This window comes from Vombatus ursinus, unplaced genomic scaffold, assembly GCF_900497805.2.
Source record: "Vombatus ursinus unplaced genomic scaffold, bare-nosed wombat genome assembly UNPS02014841.1, whole genome shotgun sequence".
Lineage (NCBI taxonomy): Eukaryota > Metazoa > Chordata > Mammalia > Diprotodontia > Vombatidae > Vombatus > Vombatus ursinus.
In genome coordinates, this window is record NW_020954619.1 from 29,096,861 (window position 1) to 29,106,597 (window position 9,737).

A 9,737-nucleotide genomic window follows, 5' to 3' on the forward strand; every position below is an offset into this window, starting at 1 on the left:
CTGGGGGAGGGGGTAATTGGAAACAAACACTTTTGAAGAGGGATAGGATTAAAAGGGAGAATAGAATAAATGGGTGGGGGCAAGATAGGATGCAGGGAAATATAGTTAGTTTTTCACAACATGACTACTATGGAAGTGTTTTGCATGACTTCACATGTATAACCTGTATCAAGTTGCCTGCCTTCTCAATGAGGGTGGGTAGGGAGAGAGGAAAGGAGAAAATTTGGAACCCAAAGTTTTCAAAACAAATGTTAAAAGTTGTTTTCACATGCATTTGGGAAATAAGAGATACAGGCAATGGGGTATAGTAATCTATCATGTCCTACACAAAAATAGAAGGGGAAGGAAATAAGAGAAGGGGAGAAGTTAAAAGGGGGGAAGATTAGGGGAAGGGGTATTCAGAATGCATGTTGTCTGGGAGTGGGGGGTGAGGCGAGATGGGGAGAACATTTGAAACTCAAAATCTTTGGAAGTGAATGTTGAAAATGAAAAAGAAATAAAATAACAAGAAATAAAAAACAAAATTCAAAATTCATTTTTGGCAGAGTTAGTGGCAAGAAATTCACGGCAAAAAAGGGATTCTTTTAGTGTAATTAACCTTGGTTTTAACAAATCATTTAATAAAGCCTCATGTTACTTTTGTTAAAAATTAGATAAATATGTGCTAGATAATAGGATATTCATATAGATTTGGAATTGGTTGAATAATTGTATTCAAAAAGTATAATCATTAATAGCCCAATGTCCCCTTGGGAAAATTCTCTAATGGAATCCTTTAGCCCTGTGATATTTAATAATTCTGTAATTTGTATGAAGGCACAGATGGCATACTTTAAAGAAATTTCCATAACTGAAAGAAGGGAGAGAAAGTTAACATATCTGATGACAGTGTCAGAATTGTTTACAACTCTTGACAAGCTACATAGCTAGATAATACAGAGTATAGAATGCTGGACTTAGATTGAGGAAGACCTGAATTCAGATCTTACCTCAGGCTCTTACTAGTTGATTGGTCTTAGAGAAATCATTTAACTGGCTCAGCCTCAATTTCCTCATCTGTAAAATAAGAATAATAATAGCACCTACTTCACAAGGTTTTTGATAGGATCACAAGAGAATATATTTGTATATATTTGTATGTATGTATATGTATATATATATACACATACATGCATACATACACATATATACATATACATATACTATATATTCATATATACACACATACACACATATTTGTATATATACATATGTATTATCACTTTGTAAACCTGAAAGTGCTAAATAAATGCTAGCTACCATCCTCCTCATCAGATTTTATAGAATTGAATAAGGCTTGATTGAATTGAATAAGAATTAATATTAATATTATACTTTGGTTCAAAAAAATCAACTTCTTGATTTCCAGAGAGAAGAACCATGACTAGAGAATAACTACGAAAAATATCTAGACTTTAATGTATGGTAAGATCAATATGACTTAGCAACATCATATGGTACCCACAAAAACTAATGTAGCCTTAGGTTACATTAAGAGAATGTATGCATAAATGGTATTGTGATAGTTCCAATGAACTCTGTTTCTATCAGACCATAAGTAGAATATGGGGTTTTTTGGTGGTAGTAACTTTTAGGAATAACATTGATAAGTGATAACATGCTAGAGGAAATCAGTCAGAATAATGAAGAGCCTCAAGGTCATGCCATAAGAAGACTAAAGGAACTTGGGATGCTTAATAAGAAGAGCATCAGAAATGGGAGGAAGGAATGTGATGCAACCAGCTGAAAAAGCTGTTGCAAACTGATTTTTAAAAATTTCAGCATCAGAACTTTTACCTCAGATATCTATAATTCTCACAAATCAGGGCATGATATTTCTGTTGTTGATGATGATCTATTTTTTATTAATTTATTTATTTTTAGTTTTCAACATCCACTTCTACAAGATTTTGAGTTCCAAATTTTCTTCCCATCTTGTCCCTCCCCCTACCCCAACATGGCATGCATTCTGAATATTCCTTCTCCTAATCTGCCCTCCCTTCTATCCCCCCCCTTCTCTTATCATCTTCCCCTTCAATTTCCCTGTAGGGCAGGATAGATTTCTATACCTCATTTCCTGTATATCTTATTTCCCAGTTGCATGTGAAAACAATTTTTTGACATTTCTTTTTAAAACTTTGGGTTCCAAATTTTCTCCCTTCCTCCCCTCCCCTGCCCTCATTGAGAAGGCAAGAAACTTGATGCAGGTTATACATGTGTAGTCATGCAAAACACTTCCATACTAGTCATGTTGCAAAAAAAAAAAACAAATAAAAAAACAAAAAAAACTAACTACATTTCATTCATCCTATCCTGCCTCCCATTTATTCTATTCTCTCTTTTGACCCTGTCCTTCCTTAGAGGTGTTCGCTTTTGATTACTCCCTCCCCCAACCTGCCCACTCCTCTATTATCCCCTGCCCTCTTGTCCCTTTCACCCCCTATTTTCCTGTAGGGTAAGATAGATTTCCATGCCCAATTGAGTGTGTATGTTATTCCCTCCTTAGATCAAATCTGATGAAAATAAGATTTACTCATTCCCTCTCACCTTCCCCCACTTCACCTCCACTGTAAAAGCCTTTTCTTGTCTGTTTTATGTGAGATAATTTACCCCATTCTACCTCTCCCTTTCTCCTCTCCCAGTATAATCCTCTCTCATCCCTTAATTTTATTCTCCAGATATCACCCCTTCATCTTCAACTCACCCTGTACCCTCTATCTATCTATCTATCAAAATATATACATATAATTTTTTACCTACAACTACCCTAATACTGACAAAGGCCTCATGACTTACAAATATCATCTTTTCATGCAGGAATATAAACAGTTCAACCTTAATGAGTCCCTTATGATTTCTCTTTCCTATTTACCTCTTCATACTTCTCTTGAGTCTTGTATTTGAAAGTCAAATTTTCTATTTAGCTTTAGTCTTTTCATCAAGAATGCTTGAAAGTCCTCTATATCACTGAATATCCTTTTTTTTTTGCCCTGAAAGATTATACTCAGTTTTGCTGGATAAGTGATTCTTGATTGTAATCCTATCTCCTTTGACCTCTGGAATATTATATTCCAAGCCCTCTGGTCCCTTAATGTAGAAGCTGCTAAATCTTGTGTTATCTTGATTGCGTGTTCACAATACTTGAATTGTTTCTTTGTGGCTACTTTCAATATTTTCTCCTTGACCTGGAAAGTCTGGAATTTGGCTACAATATTCCTAGGAGATTTTGTTTGGGGATATCTTTCAGGTGGGGTTCAGTGGATTCTTTCAATTTCTGTTTTGCCCTCTGGTTCTAGAATATCAGGACAATTTTTCTTGATAATTTCTTGAAAGATGATGTCTAAGCTCTTTTTTTTTATCATGCTTTTCAGATAGTCCAATAATTTTTAAATTCTCTCTCCTGAATCTGTTTTCCAGGTCAGTTGCTTTTCCAATGAGATATTTCACATTGTTTTCTATTTTTTCATTCTTTTGGTTTTGTTTTATTGTTTCTTAATTTCTCATAAAGTCACTAGCTTCCAATTGCTAAATTCTAATTTAAGGAAGTATTTTCTTCAGTGAGCTTTTGGGCTTCCTTTTCCATTTAGCCAGTCTTGCTTTTTAAGGCATTATTCTTCTCATTGGCTTTTTGGACCTCTTTTGCCATTTGGGTTAGGCTATGTTTAAGGTGTTATTTTCTTCAATATTTTGTTGGATCTCTCTTAGCAAGCTGTTGATTGGTTTTTCATGATTTTCTTGCATCACTATCATTTCTCTTCCTAGCTTTCCCTCTACTTCTCTTCTTGCTTCTAAAAATCCTTTTTGAGCTCTTCCATGACCTGGGACTGATTCATACTTTTCTTGGAGGCTTTGGATGTAGGAGCCTTGACTTTCTTGTCTTCTTCTCGTTCTGTGTTTTGGTCTTTGTCACCAAAGAAAGATTCTACAGTGTGATATTTTTTGTTCAGTTTGCTCATAATCATAGCTAATTACTTGAGTTATAAACTCTTTGTTAAGCTAAAGGTCTGCTTCCATTGTGGAGAATGTACTGTCCCGAGCTTTGGGGGTTTTGTGCAGGTGTTTTCAGAGATATTTCTAGGGACCTGAAGATTTTCAGTTCTTCAAGGTTGGTATGACCAAAGGTGAGGTGTTTTCTCCTTTCCTATCCTGTGCTCTAGTCTATGAGTGACCACAAGCACTCTTTTCTGCCTTCAACTGTAAGGCAGATTTCCTCTCCACTGCCACTACAAGCTCCACCATGCCAGCACTCCTCCTTGACCCAGGATTGCCACCCAGAACTGTTACCCAGATCCAAGCATAGGCAAAGCAAGGGAATCTTGCCTCAGCACCAACAAATAGATCCCTGCAATCCTCCTCTAATCTGCCATTGGAATCCCCCTCTGTCTGTGGGTGGCAAGCTCCAGAAGTAGCCACCACCTAGGGGCTTGGACTGCAACTGAACTATTCTCTTACAGCAGTCACAGGCTTTTCCTTCTGACCTATTAAGTTGTCATTGGCATTCATGGGTTGAGAAGTCTGGAAACTGCCACAGGTGCCTGTGATTAAGTCCTCTGAGGCCTGCTATAGGTTCCATGAGGACTGTTTTGCCTGCATGCCCACGCTGAACTATGTTCCTCTCCCTGCCCATGTGATAGACATTTCTGATCAACCATACATGTTCCCTTGAGCTGGAAATTTGTTTCACTCTGTCATTTTGTGGGTTCTGATGCTTTAGAATTTGTTTAGAGCCATTTTTTTTAGGTATTTGGAGGGGTTTGGGGGAGAACTCAAGCAGGTCACTGCTTTTACTTTGCCATCTTAGCTCCACCCCTGTTGATGATGATCTAGAGTTAGACTTTAAAATGTAATTGAGAAAATGTTTAAAATGTCCTGTGATACATTTTTCTTTTCTTTTTTTTTCTGTAGCTCCAGATGTTAAACATTTACTATGGTGTGGGGAGGAGAGAATGATTGTTGCCTTGTGTACCAGATTGTTGCATTAAGTATTTGCAGGGATGTAATCTGAAATAGAGATTAGATGTGTTCTCTTTTGCTGTGTTGATCACACTTAGCACAGTATTTAGACACTGTGGAAAGCTATATTTTAATTAGATCTAAGGGAAAATAAATAAAAGTTATTAATTATCAGAGCTATATGAAAGTTGATTCTTACACTTACAAAATAAGGGTTTGTGCATTTATTGGATATGTTAAAGCATAGGTTAGATGACAACTTGTTAGGAACATTATTGTAAATTTGTCTGGTACTATTTAAATGAGATGGTCTCTAATGTTCCTATGATTCTATGATCTTATGATTCTTGGTGGTGCTTTGTGACAGTGAGCAGATGGACCTTGGTCATAGTTCAAGGTCTACTGAAATTATTAGGGATTGTGGCTAATGATGACAACCAAATAAAGGCATGAATGTCTAACAATATGGCTGACAAACTCTACTTCAGTTTAATAGTAGAGAGAACCATCAGAGAAAAACCTGTACTTCACACTTTTTAAAAGCGAGTAATTGGCCACATTATATATAGAGATCAGAGGGTTAATACATAAAATGATTCAATATTCCATTTGGAAATTAGTAGAAAGTGATGTCATTGAAAGGTCTAAACTAAACTTGAAATATTACTGCTTTAACCATTAAGACTAATGAACTTTAAACATGGTAGGGCTTCAATTATCAAAGGTAATCTGGATGAAGAGTTACTTCAATGACCAAAAAAACTGATTATGTAGCATGCCTGGCTTCTTTGGGAAGATTAAGAGTGCAGTGAATTGTCATAAAGACATTGCACAGCATTTTTCAGCTTGATGTAGCACTAAATATATAAGATACCAAATATGAACTTCTTCTGTGGAGCAGGTCATACATCATTTCTTTCTTAAGCCAATAAAAATTTCTTGTCAGGAAATTCAGAAAAAAAGTACATAATTGAGTACTGCATAATCAAGAAGGCCTTGTGCCCTTGGAAGTGATGAGGTATAATAAAGCTCTCAATGCCTAAAAGAAAAATTCTTAACTCTCTAAGGGCACATTCATTTTAAATAGTTGATATGTTCCTAAGTGGCTATATGTAGATAAAAATGGATTAAATGGAATCATATTGCAAATGCACTTAAGATGCTCACTATTTAAAGGAAATGAACAATATATACTTTTGTGAAACTAAGAATCACCAAATAGGCTGATTTACTTTCCATGTTAAGGCATCTTAGACTAAATATGTTATTTACCCACCCACTTCCAGCTATCTCCCTTTCTAATTGTCCCTCAAAGTAGAACAAACCACCATTCTTTCAATCACCTAGGTTCCCAATTTCAGTGTCATCCTAAACTCTATACTCTTACTCATCTCATATATATTATCAAATCTGTTTCTACAATCTGTCTTATGTGTATTCTTTTATTCCTATTTACATAGCTATCAAACTAGTTCAGATCCTCAGAACATTTTACCTGCACTATTGAAGAATAGCTCTGTTTGCTTTTCCTAACTAAAATATCTCCCCACTCTTTATAGGTGCCAAAGTGATTTTTTTAAAGTAAAAGAAAAATATAGTTTAATCTGATTTCAGAGTTCTCCAGCTCTCTCTCTAGAGGCAGACAGGATTTTTCATCATAGACCCTTTGGAACAATCTTGGATCATTATCTTGATCACAGTAGCTAAGTCTTTCATAGTTGGCTGTCCTTCCAATATTGCTTCTGCTTGCTTCACTTTGCATGAGTTCATATAGCTCTTCCCAGGTTTTTCTAAAGCTGCCATGTTTATTATTTCTTATAACACAATAGTACTCCATCACAATAATATACCACAACTTGTTCAGCTATTCCCCAGTTGATGGACATTCTCATAATTTCAAAGTCTTTGCCACCATAAAAAGAGTGACTATAAATATTTTGTACAAATATGTCCTTTTCCCTTTTCTTTGATCTCATTGGAATACAACACTAGTAGTGGTATTCTTGGGTCAAAGGATATGCACAGTTTGTGGAGTTTTTTTAGCCTTTTGGATGTAATTTCAAATTGTTCTCCAGAATGGTTGGACAAGTTCACAACTCTACTAACAGTGAATTGGTGTCCTGATTCTTTCATATCCCCTCCAACATTTTTTTTTAATTTTCCTTTATTTCAAGTTAGCCTGTCTAATACGTATGAGATTATATCTCAGTTGTTTTAATTTTCATTTTTCCAATCATTTGTTATCAGTAGTATTTATTAACCATTTCTAATCAGTAGTGGCTTAGAACATTTTATGTGACTATTTAAAGCTTTGATTTCTTCTTAAAACTGCCTGTTCATATCCTTTGACTACATTGGTTTCATCTGTGAAAAAAAAAGTTTTGATTTCACGTAAACAAAATTTTGCTTCCCCTTATCTCCTCTATCTCTCATTTGGTCATAAACTCTTCCCTTATCCACATAACTGACAAGTACATTTTCCTATGATTCCTTAATTTGTTTACCATATCACTCTTTATGCCTAAATCATTTATCTATCCATTTTATCTTATTTTGGTATATGGTATAAAATATTGGTCTATGCCTATTTTCTGCCAAGCTACTTTCCAGTTTTCCCAGCAATTTTTGTCAAATATTGAATTCCAAGCTCAAAATCTTTGAGTTTATCAAACAGCATATTGCTACAGTCATTTACTATGTATTATGTATCTAATCAATTCCACTGATCCACAACTATATTTCTTAGCTAATGGTAGATTTTTTTGATTATTACTACTTTTTTCCATGGTTTAAAATATGGAACTAATAGATTGCCTTCCTTAATGTTTTTTTTTTTCCTATTGATTCCCTTGTTATTCTTTACCTCCCATTCTTCCAGGTGGATTTTGTTAGTATTTTTCTAAACTCTATAAAATAATTATTTGGTAGTTTGAATGACCTGACATGACACTGAACAAATAAATTAACAAGTAGAATTGTCAATTATTATATTGGCTCAGACTATACATGGGCAATTAATACTTCTCTACTTGTTGAGCTTTGATTTATTTATGTGAAAAGTGTTTTACAATTGTGTTCTCATAATCCCTGGGTTTGTTTTGATACATTGACACCAAAGTATTTTATATTGGTTACAACTATTTTAAATAGAATGTCTCTTTCTATCTCTTCTTGCCAGGTTTTATTGTTAGTATTTGGAAATGTTGCTGCTTTATGTGGGATTATTTTGTATACTGCAATTTTGCTGATGTTGATTATTGTTTCAACTAATTTTTAGTTGATTTTTCTAGGATCCTTCAAGTATACCATCATATCTGCAAAGAGAGATAGTGTTGCTTCCTCGTTGCCTATTTTCATATTTTCAATTTCTTTTTCTTGTGGTATTCCTACATCCAGAATTTCTAGTAGAATATTGAATAATAATGGTGACAATGGATCTCCTTGCTTCACTCCTGATCTTATTGGGAAAACTTCAAGTTTATGCTCACTTCAGATAATGCTTGCTCTTGATTTTAGATAGATACTAATCATTTTAAGCAAGGTTCCATTGATTTCAAGGCTTTCTAATGTTTTTTTTTAAATAGGAATGGTTATTGTATTTTGCCAAATTGATTATGGCTTTCAGGTAGTCCAGTGATTCTGATATTGTCTCTCCAGGATATATTTTCCAGGTCAGTTTTTTTTTCCCCATGAGGTTTTATACATTTTCTTCCTTTTTTCATTCTTTTTATTTTGTTTGATTGATTTCTGATGTTTCATAGAATCATTAGCCTCCACTTGCCCAGTTCTAACTTTATTTATTTATTTATGTATTTTTTAGGAGCAGATAGCAAGTTTATTTGGTGAAAGCTGAGAGCAAATAGGTCAAAGAGGACATATGGTGGGGGTTGGAAGTAAGAATGTTGGCAATACTGAAAATGTATTTAGTTGTTTCAGGGGCAAGAGGATGATTTTCATACTGAGAAAGTTAGGGGTTTCTTTGTGGAAAGGGGAGTTGTTCTCAGCCATTCAGCACCATCTGGACTAGTTCTTCATAGGTGATGTAAGTGTTGCTTTCTTTGTGACCTGCCACCAACACTACCACTGCTTCCTCTGTCATTTTCTCACCCAGTTTGAGGACATGTCATATTTCAGCCCCCACGACTATGCCATTCCCTTCCTTATCAAACACCTGAAGCCCTTCTACATAATCTTCATACGTGCCTTGGTCCTTTTTCTTTGCTACAGTCTGCAGCATTGGCAGAAAGTGTTCAAAGCCTAGCAACTTCACATTCATCTCATCACTCTTGGGATTCCTAAGACCTTGAGCACCTCAGCATTGGGGTTCCAGCCCAGGGCTCGCATCACGTCCCCACACTGGCTGTATGACCGAAGTAGTTTTTCCATCACTTGTTCAGTCAAACAGGTGGAAGACCTCCTTGAACTCTGTGGTCTGATCCTCCATGAAGTCACACATCTTGGCCATGCAACTCACTCTCACTCATACAGGTGCTGCTGCATGTAATGACTCCATCTCTTTCCCCCAAATCTAACTTTAAAGATATTGTTTTTTCCCTATTAGCTTTTATATTTTCTTTTCTATTTAGCCAACTGTGCTCTTTAAGGAGTTGTTTTCTTCAATAGATTTTTGTATCTCCTTTCCCATTTAGGCAATTCTACTTTTTAAGCAGTTTTCCAAGCTGTTGACTCTTTTTTCATTATTCCCTTGCATTACTCTCATTCCTTTCCCCAATTTTTCTTCTACC

General features: G+C 35.3%; 1 pseudogene; it reads right to left on the minus strand.

The window, feature by feature from the left end:
• Nucleotides 1-8,992: 8,992 nt before the first annotated feature.
• On the minus strand, nucleotides 8,993-9,448 carry LOC114026730 (annotated as a pseudogene).
• Nucleotides 9,449-9,737: the final 289 nt, after the last annotated feature.